Consider the following 17900-nt stretch of genomic DNA (forward strand, 5'->3'; position numbering starts at 1 on the left):
TTATATTACTACATGTGTGTGTGTGTGTGTGTGTGTGTGTGTGTGTGTGTGTGTGTACACAATAGACTACCTATGGCAAGAAGAACCGTGACATAATCAGAAATTATATTAATGTTACATTCTTAGTGTTTTGGCTATTTGTATTTGACAGCCTTAAAGAGGACATCTTTCCTACTTGGTGCTTTTAAATTTCTGAATGTAAATCAATCTCTATCACATATTGTCATTATCAACTTAGACCTAAAAACATATTAACCCCTAAACAAGCTTCAGTGTAAAACTAAGCTACCTGGTTTTCAACTCCCTCAGAGACTTAAGAAGGAGTAAACTTCATTATCTGAGTATGCCAGGAGTGCAGGTTAGTAGCTTTCCAAATGAAAAGATGGCAGAGACAATTTTCTACTGAATAGTCACCCAAAACTCTCTGTAATGTTGGAGGATCTACTTCAGCCTTCTGGCCCAATATATCTGACAGACATATTTGTGAGGTAGGAACTATTGAGGACTTGCTTACCCTGTCTTGGCAGAGCTTGGCTGGTTGACTTTGCCTGCCTCTAAGCTTTGCTCTTTTTTTAGGCAGGATTCTGTCTGTGGCAGAAATGGGGACCTTCTGCCCAGTGGCTAGGTTGCCACATTTGAAGCCATCTCTATAAGGAGGTTCTTTGATGCTCATCATCTTCTTTGAGGTAGGCTGGGTGTTACCAGGAGTTAATCTGTCTCATTGTCAATGAATCTTTAAGGTAATAAAAAAAATCCTTTAAATGTCATATCCTGCATGTCTTTGGGGTTTTTGAAGACCCAGTACAAAAGCTTTTTATGCCCTAGGGAGTAATGCATATTGATATTATTTACTTATTAAAAATTAGTCAGTGGTAGAATTATGTAAAAAGATTATCACTCAGTTGTCTGAATGAAGAGTTAAAAATTACTGTGATTTTTTTGAGTAAAAAATATTTAAAGAAAAAGAAAAGGGGAAACTGTATGATCTATCTTTATTTTCCTAAGCATACACTTCAGATAAAAAAAATGCAAGTCAATTCTTCATAAAAATTACCACTGGTAACAACCATTATTTACAAAACTATAAATCCATTGTTTCCAGAATTTGAAGGAAAATCCCTGTTTTGTTACTATTATTAAATACATATTCATGATCTCTTAGAACAGTTGTGTTCTCTAACTTTCCCTTTTCATCAATTTAGGCTCAAATACAAGTCCTTCTTTAGTCCAAAGAATATTTCATAATAAACATGTCTATGAAATAAATGAAAATAAATTGTACTATAGGACATTTTTATTATAGTGGGGAAAGTAAGTACCATGTCAAGGAACAAATATATAAGTAATGCTATTGTAATATATCTTTACATCTTACACAATGGAATAAATTTAAACTTTAAGCATATATTTCCATACTTACATCTGTGAACTCACAGTATATTTTATTAAGTTAAATATGCCAGACACTGGAGCAACAAAAAAAAAACATTATCTTAAACATATACAATGCATAACTAAATAGAAACAGAGTAGATAAGAGAGTAATAGCAAGCAAAATGAATAAAAAGATGTCAGGTATGGTGGTGCACTTTAGTCCCAATACTTGGAAAGCAGAGGCAGGCAGATCTCTGAGTTCCAGGACATCCAAGGATAGACAGAGAAACCTTGTCTTGGTGAGGCGACCTGTTTAGGAGCTTCAGGATTCTCTCCTGCTCCTTCAGGGTCTTCCAAGCTTGATCACCTTCCTTCTTTGTTACAGTGTGCTTTTTGGGCCGGGCAGCCATGATCGTGCTGAAGGCATCCATAGCCTCATGGTCTGCCATGAGGACCTGCTGCCTCAGCTCCTGCCAGCTCACCTCCTCCTTTGCCAGCCTCAGCAGGTGATGCTTCTTGGTGCAGCTGTGTGCACCGAGTGCCTTCAGTTCAGGCTGCTGTTTGTGCAGCTCAGCAAGAACCTCATCCTCTAAGTCCTCAGCAGCCCGTTCCTCAGACTCCAGAAGGCCCTGTGCAAGCAGTTCCCCGTTGATGCTGCTCTCCAGACACTTGGTATGTGGTATGCTAACGGGCTTGTACTGACTTTGGGGAGAGGTGCTTGCTCCATCAGGCCCCGATTCTTTGCCAGGCATCTCTAAATAGAAGCGTCCTCCATAGAGGAAATAGTTTTTTCCTCCCCCAGAGCCTGCAGTAGGTGCTGTATCAGGGGCACCAAAGAGACACCCATCTTCTGCCTGCTCATGCTGAACCTCAGACTTCTTCAGTTGGGTACCCACATCTTTCATGTCCAATTCAGTCAGCGTTCTCAGGGGTCCTTTGTTTTTGTCAGCCACAGCAGCTCCTTGAGCACCATCTGTGCCCAGCACTGGGAGTAGAGTTCACCCAGTGCGGGGGATCTTTTTTTTATTATTATTATTAATTTATTCTTGTTACATCTCAATGGTTATCCCATTCCTTGTATCCTCCCATTCTTCCCTCCCTCCCATTTTCCCCTTATTCCCCTCCCCTATGACTGTTCCTGAGGGGGATTACCTCCCCCTGTATATGCTCATAGGGTATCAAGTCTCTTCTTGGTAACCTGCTGTCCTTCCTCTGAGTGCCACCAGGTCTCCCCCTCCAGGGGACATGGTCAAATGTGAGGCACCAGAGTACGTGAGAAAGTCATATAGTGCGGGGATCTTGTATATAATGTTCAGCTTCATTTTCAAGGAGCTTCAGGAGCTCCTCAAATGTTTGCACCTCCTCACTGGTAATGTTGGCACAATAGTGCTCCACAGAGGCTCAGAACCTGTTGGGAGTATCATTCTTGGGGATCCAAGGCCCATCGATTGGGTCATCAGTGAATTCCTGGGTCTTGTGATGTACGTTTTGGGACCTGGGTTGCCCTGGACCAGGGGCTGGCCTGTGTCCTGTCTTCCCCAACCAGTTTCTGCTTCTTGGGGGAAGCACCAAGCTCATAGTCTCGACTCAGCTTCAGAAATCACTGGTCACCTTTTTTATCCTTTCAGTCAGTATTGGCTTCCTCTACTCGCAGTCAGTCACCTACTTGCAGAGGACAGCAACATCTCAAGCTCCAGTTGCAAGTTGTCCAGCTCCTCAATACCAATGCCATCATCCTCAGAGAAGGCCAGCACTTCAAAGCTTAGGCTGAAGATCTAATGCCCAGAGTGACCATAATTGGCAATATCAGATCTAATGAAAGTGAGAGATCACCTGTATTTGGCACTGATGACACTGGTGTTCTCGGCCACACATTGGTTCCCTTAGTAAACTGCACAGATTTTGCTCCTTCTCTGTTCCTGGGCACTCTTGGGAGACAAGTGAAGACCTGACAAGGAGGCATCCACCTGGAAGCCAGAATTCCAAAAAGAGAGCCTTCACATGAAAGTGAACTATGCCAGAGCTGATACAAGATGCTTAGCTTTCAGAATTATGAGGAATGGCTTCATGCTGCTCACATATCCATTCTGTTTGTCAAGGCAGCTCAAATAGCCTAATATAGTTTTGCAACTCATGCACTCTATTTTTCTTCTCAATAAGTGTTTAGCTTATTTTGGGGGATATTTAGACTACATGGACACACACTAACATAAATATATGTATATGTAGATATGTGTACATATCATTGTATACATTAATGCTTATTTCTATTTTTCTTTTTCCCATAAATTTATTCACTTTACATCCTGACCATAGCCCCCTCCTTCCTCTCCTCCCAGTCCCACCCTCATACTCTGTTTCCACATTCCTCCCACACCTTGTTCTCAGAGAACGGGAGGTTTCCCATGGGTACCAGCCCTCCCTGACACATCAGGTAGCAACAAGACTAAGCTCATCCTATCCCACTGAGGCCAGGTAGCTCAGCTGCAGGAATGGGATCCAAAGGTAGGTAACAGAGTCAGAGGCAGCTCTTGCTCCTTTAGTTAAGGGGCCCACATGAAGAACAAGCTGTGCATCTGTGTAGGGGGCCTAAATCCAGTACATGTATTGGACCAACAACTCTTTGGTTGATGGTTCAGTCTCTGTGAGGTCCAATGGGTCCAGGTCACTTTCTCTGTGGGTCTTCTTGTGGTGACCTTGGCCCATCTGCTTCCCTCAATCTGATCCCCTAACTCTTCCACAAAACTCTATGATCTCAACCCATTCTCTGACTGTGAGTCTCTGCATCTGCTTCCATCAGCTTCTGGATAAAGCCTCTCAGAAGACAGTTATGCTAAGCTCTGTCTGTCAGCATAGCACAGTATCATTAATAGTGTTAAGGTTTAGCTTTCTTCCATGGGGTGGGTCTCAATTGGGCCATTGCTTTTAACCAAAATAATGCTTTAGTGCCATATAGAGATCATTTTTATAATACAATGCTATGGAATTTTGTAAACATATTTCTTGAGAATTATTATTTGATTTATTTTAAATTTATAAATAATTTTACTTATCTTCATTTTCCCAAATCAGCCATACAGTTTTACTAGAAATTTCAAATATCTCTAGGAAAACAAAAACTGTTACAAAATCCCTTTTATTCAGATTTCATTTCTTTCAGGCCCCTCAGAAACTGTCAAATCCAAAGTCTATTTGCCTAGATTATTCCCATGAATTTCTTAGTGCTCTGTTACATGGAAGTCCTTTATTTGACACTAAATAGACAAAAGGAAAGACAGAGACATGCACTTCTTGTCTCTGTGCTACCCACCTCAGCTTACTGGATGTTGCCCAAAGTGTCACCTTGTCTGCTATATTCACCTCCTGAAACCTCAAAAGCTGACCTTGAAAAATCACATACAACTGAGAACCAGTGGCTTTGTTATCTGAAGTTCAGACATAAAGAGATCTTTAGAGCAGAGCTTCAAAGGTCATGTAGCCAACTCTTAGTGTGTTAATAGAAGGCTTAGATAAGTATCTGTTCACCAACTTGTCTGATAATACTTCCCGCAAATGTGCATGTAATGATGGAGATTGCAAAGTGCTATATGGTTTTGGAGGAGATTGTAGATATATACTCTAAATTACCCTTCCTAGAACAATTACTTTGCTGGCATTAAGAAAGATATTATCACGTCTTTAAATCAGACATTAATGGCACAGAACTAATGTAACGTATATAAAATTAGGACCCATGACCTAAGTGTTTGTGTCTGCATCTCATGTATGAGGGTGAGTATAGAAACCTCATCTTTTCATAAGGTTATTGTTTATCAGTATCTAAAAAAGGTTATAAGTTTTAGCAATAAAATCTTGATAAAATACATAGAATTTTGACTTTAATCATGACTTTAAATAAAAGTTTAAAGGAGAAATACTTTAATTTCAATTTTATATCATGAAATGGATCTTTTGTCTTATTGGTTTCAGTCCAGGTTTTACAAGTTTTACCTGCAGGATTATCAATAAACCTCTTAAACTGCCATCTCAAAACTCTTCCTTCCAGCTTTAGATGTTGATCCTTACATTTTAGCAATCAGCACATATGAAAAACAATATGTGTTGGCCTTCCATGTTAGCAGTTTAGGTGATGATAGCGCAGCAGTCTTCATTGGTGAGCAAACGCAAATGTAAATATAACTAATTAGTAGACTCATCCACATGCTCTTGAGCTTATGCTTCTACCATAACCCCTACCGATAGAGAAGATCGCAAGCTAACTCCCTTCTCTGAAAGGAAGACGAAGGAAAACAAGTGGAACAGAGCAACAGGATCCAAATGTGTCCTAAGGAGGAAAGTAGCTTTACCTAGAAGTAAGAAAAGCAGAGTAGAGAAAATTAGCAGGCTAGCCCTTTCAGCACGTGGAGGACTGCAAAGCTCTGCTGCTAAGTTTTTAGGACTTACAGAGACAACGTGATCGTTCACAAAGGAGTGCAGTGAGGAAAGCAGCAGTTATGGCAGAAAACATCACTCACTCATTGAGCCTGCAAGTAAACAGTATGTTAATTTGTAGGTAGACGTCTCCAATGTAGGACTGTGCTGTTCAATATAAGACAAGAAATACATATAAAACATAGTAAATAAATATAATAAACTATTTTTTTGTAGCACTAGCTACATTTCATGAGTTACATAGCCATAGGTAACTTGGTCTCCATTACCCTGAGCAGTCCGTTTGGTGGATCTGTGTGTGTTTATATTCTAAGCTCATGAAGCAGAGCATCTGAGACATATTAAATGTAGTACATGTGAGTGAAATGATCATAGACAATTTTATGATGGACTTTCAGGAACCTAAAAGCCATGAAGGGAAGTTCCTAAGCCAGTATCAAGTCCAAAGAACTCAGTTTAGTAGATACAACTAAATGCCTTTGCAAAAACTATTCTAGAAAAAAAAAATAGTTTAATATCTTCTTTGTATTCAGCCATGTAATGCTGCTCTTATTCTAATGGGCCAACATTCATGTCAAAACCCTAGATGATTCTGATATTAAACAGTGCAAATGTGATAAAATCTACACATGCTCAGTAATTGCATTGATTTGTGTTAACAATACAGGGTCACATTAACAAAGGACAAGTGAAAGGCACCAGTTCACTAAAGCTCTGTTGAAAGTGGATGCAATCAGAGCACATTTTAATTCTGAAGGTAAACTTGAAATTGAATATTTCATGATGAAGATTATGCTAATGACTGCCAGATTTAGGTTTTAAGAGCCCCAGAGATAAAGGTTACTACAGAAGCAGTCAATAATGGTGACAAAAATCCAACACAGGTGCCAGTGACTTCATGCTGCTTTGCTATCAACAGTTTTCGGCATTTGTAGCCTCGAAACCCACCTCACTGACCTACCCAAAGGGTCTGTGAGCCTACTTAAGAGCTTTTACCAAATCCTATTTCTTCTTAAACTGGTCAGAGCACATTTATTTTGGTTTCAATAAGGATCTTTACTATTGAGCAATTAAAGACTTTCTTTACTTTTACTTTTCTCTCTGGGTAATAATCTATACGTAGATGTTTGCATGTTAGTGCAAGTGCCCACGAGATCTGTTCTTCAAATCTCCATGGAACTGAAGTTATGGTTTCTCGCGAGCTGCTTAACACGGATGCTGGGAGCCAATGTGTGACCTCAGCAGCTGAGCCTTGCTCCAGTCCCCATTCTGCATTATACAAACAGAGGACTCAGCATTTCTAACAGAAGCTAAACAGTACCAATGATTCAAAAATGGAAAAGCTACAATTAAAGCAAAGCAAACATTTTTACTTAACAATATAACCACAACTCCTCTATTAAATTGGGCTTCACATATTTGAATAGGAAGCGTTCAGAAGAGGGTTTTTTGCAGACACAATAGTAAGTAAAAGTAAAAAATTAATATTTGGAAGTCATATATGCTTTTATCAAATGCCTTTACTCTTTAATTGTGTAAAACATTAGAAGTGTGAATAATTTTACATATTACATTCTTATTCGCTATTAAACATTTTTTCCATTTTTTATAATAAATGCTTTGTATAGATTTGAATCTAGGTACAGTTCAGAGGCGTATAGATAGTAGGGACACAAGATATACATATATAATACTTAAAGTTTTATAGGATAATTAAAGAGAAATGGAAGAGATTCTTATCTTTATAGCTTCAGTCATTTCTATGAGAACTTGCATATATAAGATAATAATTCCTTTCTCTATGGAGCTACAAGAACTTCATAGGTGTCATCTGATTCACGTTGGCTAGCTCAGTGTGATAAAACTGCTCTTATTTTAATATTGATTCCACTATAGAATGGAAAGAGTAAACATTAGTTTTAAGTCACAGCATGCACACATACACACACACACACACGTTTGTGTGTGTGTGTGTGTGTGTGTGTGTGTGTGTGCCAGAATTTATCTCTAATTTTCCCAAAATGGGAGAGGAAGTCTCTTTTCAGCATTTTCTTCAGATGGCCTAAGTATATGACACTTGGAATAAAAAAATATTTGCTATAAAAATCCTAATTTCATTCTACTAAAATTTATTTTGATAACTGATACTTGTATAGTGCCTAACTTTATGTTTCCACTTGACTGCCTCAAGGGATAATTATTTAGATGATAAGAGAATGTTCCATGGTGTGTGTGATGGCATTTCTGGGGAGGATTAGAATTTAAAAATATGTTTCAGGGCGGGCAGTGTGGCGCATGCCTTTAATCTCAGCACTTGGGAGACAGAGGCAGGCAGATCGCTGTGAGTTCGAGGCCAGCCTGGTCTACAAAGTGAGTCCAGGACAGCCAGGGCTACACAGAGAGACCCTATCTCAAAAAAACAAAACAAAAAAATAAAATAAAATAAAAATATGTTTCATATGGAACCAAAAAGACCCAAAATAGCTAAAGCAGTGCTGAAGGGGGAAGAAGAATACCAGATTGAATAATAATAATAACAGTAGTAGTAGTAGTAGTAGTAGTAGTAGTAGTAGTAGTAGTAGTAAATTATATGGTACTGGCAGAAAAAAAACATGGAGACCAATGGAATAATATAGAGCCTGAAACATGAACACTTACAATTTCAGACATTTGATACTTGACAGAGGCAAAAAGAACACACACTAGAGGAAAGACAGTACTTTTAGCAAATGGTACTGGGAAAACAGGATGTCCTCATCCTCATCCTCATTCAGAAGAATAAATTAGATCTACATCTACCACTTGCATGAAACTGCCAACAAGATCAAAGACCTTAGTTTGGGGGGGGGGAAACTGAATTTGAGATCTGAAATACTAAAACCAATATAAATCCTGCATGATGTAGGTTTAGTGAAAGACTTTTTGAACAGGGTTTCATTAACCAAGGTATGAGGACCAACAATAGACAAATGGGACCTCTAAAACTAGAAAGCTTTTATATAGCTAAGGAAACAAGCAAGTGAAGAAGAAAACCATAGAATGAGAGAAAATATTTTCCAGTTATCCATACCACAGAGAATTAATGTCTATAATGTACAAAGAACTCAGAAAGCAGCCAGTCACAAAAACATATGACAATCGCTTTTCCCAATGTAAAAGGCCAGTGCCCAGTCCACTGAAGGACTAAATAAGATGAAAGAAATTTTATTTTTCTTGAGCTGGACTATCAACCATCTCTTCCTCTAAACTGCTTGCCCTCATGCCTTTGAACTCAGATTGACTGTCACTGTCTTTTTTAGTTATCCAGAATTCAGATGGTCCTTTGTAGCCTTAATTACAAAAGCCAACTCCCCTAATAATTATCTCTTCAGTTATGTTTCTATATAGCTACTATATTGATTGTGTTTCTCTGAAGTACCCCAGTGAAAATATGCCTTCTCAGAATGGGTGAGTTTAAGCTTATAACATCCCAGTTTGTTACGTACCTAACATGTAATGAATGTTACATCATAATTACCACCTTTATCATTCTGTGAATAATATACCTCAGCAGATATTCCAGTGTGGTACCGAACTCTGATGTGTTTCCTAATGTTCTTGATCACTAACATAGGAGATACCCAACATAAAGATAAACCACCATAAATCACAAGAAAAAGTACAGAGCTCAGTATTTGGATGATATTAGCTTTTCTTCTATAAACAAACAAGCAGTTAGATTCTTCAGACTATTTTACCTTGGCTTAGCACAAATTAAAAAGCCAGGACATTTCACTCTCCTTCATAGAAGAATGAAAAGAAAGAAACAAAGTTCTTTTCTGAGGCATTGGTGCTTGAAATCTTAAGCATGAAATTTAGGAGGATGACATATGTGATTCAGGGACTTGGATATAAGAATGAAAAGTCGTGGGGAGGAGAACAAAAGACTGATGGCCAGGGAAGGTGTAGGGGAAGATCTCCTCTGAAAGTTTTCCTCATTATCGCAAGCAAAGTGAGTCCTGAATAGGAGTACAAGGTCATTCTGACAATTTTGTTTGAGTCTCTGCAAAAGGAAAAGAGAGTCAGTTTTCTTATGTCTAGAATTCAGACAGAGGTTTCTCAGCATGTGCTAGTATGGTAGCCTGAAAATTCCTCTTGTATCAGAGGGAGGCATAAGCAGAACACTAGAAACAAATGCCCTGATCACATGAATTGGGAGCCGTGAGTGCTGGTTTGATGCCCAGAAGCATGGAGATGTGAGAGCCCAATCAGTAATTCACATGTTCAACAAATTTTCATAATCAGGAATCAAAATCATTCATGACCTCATTAGTGGAATGTATTTGCACCAAAGACAGTTCATTGTTGTTTTGAGATTTTTCTTTCCTCGGTCTTGTTAAAATTATGCAAGATTTGAGTTACAAAAGTATTAAATGAGTAAATCTTTTAAATTTCTCAAACGTAAGTATTACTGGATTTCCTGGTACCTAGAGTTTGGATTAAAGAAAGATGATCAATATTTAGCCCTGGAGAGTAGACTATGCAAAGGTTAAATTGTGATATGCAGATGTCCCTAGGAGTTGAAGGACTTGCAAGGGAATATGCTACATCTAAGGCAATAAAGGTCATGTTAACTGAAGTATTTTTAAAGACCCTGTTACCATGCAGTCATTTCCTAATGGTCTCAGATAGCCTCTGGCTACCACTGAGCACCAACAGAAGGATGCCATTTATCACTTCCTACTTCAAACCATAATTTATGTTTCCAGTCCTGTACCCTCTTCTCCAACTCATCTTCTTGTACAAAGGGCTTCTCCCCTTGAGGCCATTTCACCCACGATCCCTGCCACATGACATAGGTCTCTACGTAATCAATCATATCAATAACAGAGTCACACATCACCAGTGCTTTATGTTCCTTCTCCTGATTGTTCATGGAAGTTTTGTGCCTGTTGGAAGGTCTTGAAGGTCAGTACTAATGATTTGATCTTTGCAAGGATGGATAACCATTTTTATATGGCCAAATCTGGCAGCCCCTCCCCAAACATCAATCACATTATAGTAATTACAAAGAAGTATAGTCAGACAAGCCCTTGAGCCTAAGGATTGTTGTGTTGTCAATGTTCTATTACTTAAACTCAGCTTACCATTGATTTTATATTTTTCTGATGAAGGTAATATATTTATCTATAAAGATATATTCATATCATAAGTTCATCTCAAATATTTATCAGTTTACTGCTACTAAATACGAAAAACAAATGGCTTCTTTGCGTGTAATAATACTCTGCTTTAAAGTACTTACATGATCTTGAGTTGTGACTGCAGATAACCATTGAGATGTAACAAGAATAAATTAATAAAAAAAAGAAATACTTCTAGGAAAATATCCTAATAAACCAGCTTGATCTATGAAAAAAAAAAAGAAAGAGAGTAGATTTGAAATACGGAAAATCTTGCTTGAAAACTTATTCTACCAGTATCTACCCATATGACTATAGACAAGAATATCTCCTTTTTCATTTCAGATTGTATTCATGTAAGAATCATTCTCAATTTCATTGGTGGTGAAATTATTTCTAAGATAATGCATATAAAGTATCTTTACATTAAAACTAAAATATTTAGCTAAAATTAGTTTTCAGTGTTATTATTATTATTAACATATGTGCTTCAGAGTCACCTTTTATATACTAGTCTGGAGCATCAAAGCCTCAAGGCCTAACGTCTCTGAAGAGCTCGTATAAGGTAGTAATGCAAAGCATTCATATGCAGAAGTACAATCCATTTCACCAATCTTTGATGGATAAAATTTCAAAATTGAATCAATTTAGCAGGTAAAACTGGCATAAGATACAATAGTTTTAGAGATACCATATACTTTTAAATAGCTATCGAGTTGTGTTGCTTTCCTCAAGAAAGCACATATTACTGAAATGGCAGGAAATGTATAATATTTTGCTATAATACTAAAATGTGGCATAATAAATGACAATATCTTCAGAATAAAAATTTAATATGTCCAAATTCTTCATAAAAACAAAGCATTTAAAATAGTAAGACACAGAACCAATCAAAACTTTGGTAAACAAAGTTTAAACCAGGAAATAGAGTAGAAATTCATGAAACAGGAAAGGAAATAGGCAAGCATCAACAAACCCCAAAATTGGTTCCTTAAAAGTTAAAAAGAAAATGATGGCATTTAAAATGCTTGATACCAATATCTAAGAGTAGGGACAGATGTAGGTGTAGAAAGAAATTAGTGTGATTGCTACTAGGTTTCTTTCACATGATGATGAACTGTGCTCTCAGATGGACAGTAAAATTGTTGTTCAATTGTGTACAATGCTAAAATCCATTAAACTGTGTATGTTAAATGGCTAAATTGTATGCTCTGTGAAAATTAAAAGGTTGGTTAAAAGACAACACCCACAGGCAGGCTCTACCGCAAAATCAATGTCAGCATATTCTCAGCTTCCTAAACTGGGAAGGTAGAGCCACGGCACAGCTGTCCAAAGCCACATGCTATAGTAGCAATGTGTCCAGGGTAGAAAGAAAGCAAAGAGCCTTCAGTGCTTCTGAGCTAGTCATCAACAAGTGTTTGGGGTCTTTTTTTGGATTTTTTGTTTGTTTGTTTTGGTTTTTGTTCGCTTGTTTGTTTGTTTTTGTTAAAGTTCAGAGCTAAATGAGAGCTGTGAATGAGGCATACACTCTCCAATCAAGAAGTGTGGCAGCCTGGGTTCAGGCAGCTGGAGAAAATCCAGCCAACTCTAACTAGCTTTCTGAGCATCTTTAAAAAGAAACCATTGGAAAGAGACAAAATGGAAGAAGGAAATTTCAATTGAAAATAAGAGTGGTTCCGGGACCCCAGAGCACAAAGTACCTGCTTCTTTATTGTTGAGTATCTGGCGTTAATCACAAGTAAAGAAGCTCTAGAGGCTGAACATCGCAAACCTCTTCTAAGTCATGTTTCCTGTACTAAACAACAGAAAAGGCGATGGTAGCACCAGCCTTTTACCTATTAACTTCCCTCAATTAATCTATACTTTATAATTCTATTTTGTAGTGCTGGAGCACAGACACGTAAAATGATTTACCAATTACTACTCTGTTAGGTCCTGTCAATGGGATGAAGAACTAAGGATTTTAAGTCACAAAGGACTACAGTGCAGTCCCTTGCTCTTGTAGTTACGTTCCCCACCTGCTGAAGGTAAAAGCCAACATTTAATTGTGCAGTTTGGAAAAGTGCAATGTACAGTTTTTCCTACAGATTTACCAACTGAGCCTCAGGGCCTTGGCCAGGATTCAGGCTTTCACCCCCAGCATCTGGCTCCTGCATCTCCATTGGTAAACTCATATGATTGAGATTTTGTTTAAAAAAAATACAAATGGATTATCCACATCATCCTGGTGTTTGTGGGCTATTGTTAGCAAATGATATTTCCCCTCCTCACCTGTCCAAAATCTTGACCTTCTCTTGTGTGATGCTTCTGCAGTCAACCTGTCTGTAGTTGGAAGAAGGTAAGGAAATGCCAATGGATCTCAGAAGGAAAATCCTGCTGCTAATGCCTCTGAAACTATATTGAACATCAGCTCTTAGCAGACTTGAGGGAAATAAGTGTGAAAAACCAACAAAGAGGAAAGACAATTACTTTGTAGCCAAAAATAACTGCGATGTTATGTTAATATCTAGCTCCAAAATCTTTGGGAACTATGTTTGAGGACAAATTCTAAAAATTCGCCCACACATACATGGAGGACAAAATATAACTTTTGATCATGAAAAATAATTAACACAGATACATTTATCAGAGGTGTTGGATCCATGTGCCACCTCCAGTAGCTAGGTACAAGCAGTTTTCTTTCAGCTAAGACACAGACATGAACACCGTAGAATTTCTTTAATGGATAGTAGATGAAAGCTAAGGTAGACATATGTGGGAGTAGATTTTTTTTAATATGCAGTGTGCTTGTTTGATTTAATTCTTTGAGTGGACTTAGAGGATAAATAAAACTTTTCATGTACTGAGAAAAGCAGCACTCGAGGTGGGGGTTTCTCCCAGAATAATAGGAAGGACCAAAGCTAAAGTCTTTCTGTCTATAGTGACCAGCACACAGAAACAACGCATCATGGCATCTGTGGTACATAACTGCTCATGTTATAAAAGGCCATGAATACCAGGAGAGATGAATGTTTGAGGTCATACAGTTAAAAATGAAACATATTTAAGTGCTTTGGATGTACTATGTGTGTGTGGATTTGACTTTAATGAAAATGATCTAATGATGAAAATTAAAACAGAAATGCCCATAATAGTAGTATTTTGAAATTAAGAAATGCCCATAATAGTAGTATTTTGAAATTAAGAAACTCCTGGTTTGTTTTTGTGTATTCCAGCTAGTTATTGGCTAGCATAGACAAGTAAAATATAACTGATTCCAATAATTAAATACAAAATTAAACTGTATGTAGTCATATCTATGTGATCTCAGTACAAAAGACTGTTGCAAAATCTTTGAGTGTGTTGATGGTAAAGGAACAGAAGAGTTGCTCTTCAACAGTCCTATGTGTATTTTAGTTATAATAAAGCAAATTAGTGATCATATTGCTGTCTTTGAGAACCTGAATTTTCAGAAAATGATGATAGGAGATGTAGATATGGAAGCAATGAAGCTATGTATAAATTCCAATTCAGTGAGTCCTGCATGCAAAATCTGGAATCTGTGTGCACTCATTGAGTATATTTTCATGTGTGCCTTAGGTCTTCCACTGAGAGGCCTACAAGTTACAAATGAACTGCCTTGGCTTATCCCACTAGTATCAATACTTCCGTCTCCATTTGAAGAGGTTAGGGGTTTTTGGAAAGAGGGTGTTGGCCCTGGTAAAGAAAATGTTTGAGGTGAATCTGAGACACTTTGACAACAAGAAGCAAAAGAATATAGTAAAGATTACTGCAGTGAATTAAAAGAACAACAAGCACTGAGATTAAATACATCAAATATTACTAACTGCCTGGACCGCTAATAATTCTTGAAAAAGCAAAACACAGTAGAAAAAAAGAAAAATTGGGTAAGTGCATCATTTTCTTTTGGAAGATGGAATTGATAACTTCTTATTCACTTTTTTGAACACTGGCTAATATGGGAAAGAAGAAATGCATATGTGTCTGCCTCCCCTAATCCAACTTTGTCACAATACAGCCAAATACACACTGAGAAATGTCTCCTAATAGTGATGTTGTAGTCAGCACGTTCACAGATCAACTGTTTGGGTTTCCAGTGTAGATCTGGGAATGGAACTTAGGCCTTTAGGCCTATGTGCAAGATCCTTTACGTGCTACGCCAGCCAGTCAGCCCTAAGAAGCTGCTTGATTGGACAGTAATCAAATCAAAATGGTCTTCATATAAACTTTAATTTTAGACATACATATAATATTTAGCTAGATGAGAAATAGATGATAGACACATACTTGCATATGTATAGAAAGATTAAAGATAGATGTACTGAATCTATATAGAATAAATGATATTATAGCTAGGACTTGCTATAAAATTAAATTTAGGAAGATGACTATAGCACAAATCCCATAAGTTGATTACAACTGATTTTGTGATGTTTACTTTTGAATATTCCTCCAATTTTTTAAAGAATAAATTTCTTAAGATATGAAGCTTAGATATTTCTTAGCATTCTGCTATAAGGCTACTAAAATTGTAATTTATTATTGATGTTCATGTCATTGCATGTTAGGAAGTTTCATAACAACCTTCATTACAAGCTTGTCATTTCCTTTAAGTATCTTTTTGTCTGTTTTGTTGCTCACACTTTGGAAACCAACAACCTATGGATTACCATATGGCTTCATGCCCAGGTTCCAAGACATGAACCTAGAGCTAACAATGAAAGTAATGACTAAGCAGTGTCTATTATTTACCTTTACTTAGATGCTCAAAGGCTTTGAATCCGACAGTTAATCAAATTACTCTTGGCTTCATATAGTACTTAGTTTTATAGCTTATTGACTTTGATAGTCATAGAAAGCATGGGCTGTAGTGAAATTTGACTTACATGGGGAAAAAGTGATTGTGTCAGTATCTTATTATCCTTGCACTGCCAGCTCTTTGCATACAGCCTGACACACAGCAAGTAATAAATAAATTTTGATTTATCTTGAAAGGAAGAGAGAAAATCATTCAAGAGAAGAGAGATAGGGAATGGGAGGGGAATGGTGGAATGAGGCTATTTGGTTTGTCTATTGATGCAAGGATGCAATGAGAAAAAAAAATATCATAAAACTTCACTAGTCTATACAAAACTTGTTTTCAGAGTCCAAGCATTTAGGTTGCCTTCTACCTGGGACTTTTTTTTTTCCTCTTTTTCTTTTTTAAATTGTATTTAAATAATTTTTGTTTGTTTGTTTTATATTTTATTAATTTATTCATATTTCATTTAAATTGTTATCCCATGCCTTGTATCCTCCAATTCCTCCCTCCCTCCCATTTTCCCCTTACTGCCCTCCCCCTGTATATGCTCATAGGGTATCAAATCTCTTCTTGGTAGCCTGCTATCCTTCCTCTGAGTGCCACCAGGCCTCCTCATCAGATTACATCTCAATTGTTATCCACTCACTTGTATCTTCCCTTTCGTTCCCCCCTCCCTCCCTCTTTCACCGTATTTCCCTCCCCTAGGTCTGTGACAGAAGGGGACCTCCTCCCCCACCATATGATCACAGCCTATCAGGTCTCATCCTGGTAGCCTGCTTACCCTTCCTCTGAGTGCCACCACTGTTGAACTTGGCTGCACTTGTTTGGCAGTGAGCTTATCTAGGCAGAGCTCAGGTGACTCTGCTTGCTTACATGTCTCCCTTACTCCAGCATGCCACACCAAGGATATCCTCAGCGTCATTGCAGCAGATCAGGGGAGAGGACAAGTTCGATGCCTCAATAACTTTTCCAGCTTCTGCCTCATCATGCTTGCTACATCTAAATGACCCAGTTAAGACAAATAGCAACTCTAGTACTCTGTTCAGATAGAAAAATGTGTGCTAGTACAAGGTGCAAGGAAAAATTAGGTCTTTTTAAAAGCTACCAAAGACAAAAGAAGTAATGAAAAGGTATTTTAAAAAATCCCTCTAGTTAGACAAGCACCAATTTTTGAAGACATTATTTTCTATTGTATGGTTTTTGCTCCTTTGTCAAAAATCAAGAGACTGTGGTGTGTGGGTTTATTTCTGGGACTTCAATTTAATTCCGTTGATCCACCAGTCTACTTCTATGCCAGTACCATGCGGGTTTTATTACTATTTTTCTCTTGTATAGCTTGGTGTCAGGGATGGAAATGCCTCCAAAAGTTCTATCATTGGTCCAAAACTTACCCTGTGTGCAAGACACGCAGGGATAAAGATAGAACAGATAGAGCAGAGATTGAGGAAATGTCCACCCAATGCTTAACCCAACCCAAGTCCCATGGAAGAGGAGAGACAATCCCTGACACTATTAACAATCCTCCTCTATGCTTGCAGACAGGAGGATATCAGAGTTGTCCTCTAAGAGGCTCCACCCAGCAGCAATTTAAAACAGATGCTGAGACTCACAGCCAAACATTGGGCAAAGCATAGGGATTCTAGTAGAAAAGTATGGGGAAGGATAAAAGGACCTAGAAATGACAAGAGCTGTACAAGAAGACCAACAGGGCCAACCACCCAGAACCCAGTGAGGCCTGTGGAGTCTGAAGCACCAACCAAGTACCATGCATAGACTGTTCGTAGGTCCTTCCTCTACATAGATGTAGCCAATGGGCAGCTCAGTCTTTATGTGGTTCCACTAGTAAGGGGAGTAAGGGGTGATTCTGACATGGACTCTGTTGCCTGCTTTTTTTTTTTATCACATCCTGGTCCTGCTAGGACTGCCTTGCCAGCCCACAGGGAAAGAGGACAAACTCAGTCCTGATGCAACTTGATGAGCTGGGAAAGGGAGGGTGGGTGGCTCCATTTTCTGAGGAATAGGTGGGGAAGGGAGCATGGGACTGGGAGGAGAAGAGGGAGGGGCCTATGACCAGGATGTAAAGTGAATAAATAAATTAGTTAATAAAAAAAAAAATCCCTCTTCTTTTGCTC

At 38.1% G+C, this 17900-nt stretch overlaps 1 pseudogene across 1 annotated transcript; it reads right to left on the reverse strand.

Annotated features, from left to right (window-relative positions):
• Window positions 1–1571: 1571 nt before the first annotated feature.
• On the reverse strand, window positions 1572–10720 carry LOC311582506 (transcriptional adapter 3-like; annotated as a pseudogene). Its single transcript has 3 exons — window positions 10562–10720; window positions 3041–3149; window positions 1572–2359 (listed from the first exon to the last, which is right to left on the reverse strand). The product of its transcript is annotated as a transcriptional adapter 3-like (transcript).
• Between the last annotated feature and the right edge of the window lie 7180 nt (window positions 10721–17900).

This window comes from Acomys minous (assembly GCF_964271855.1).
Source record: "Acomys minous genome assembly, chromosome: 14".
In the NCBI taxonomy this organism is placed as follows: Eukaryota; Metazoa; Chordata; class Mammalia; order Rodentia; family Muridae; genus Acomys; species Acomys minous.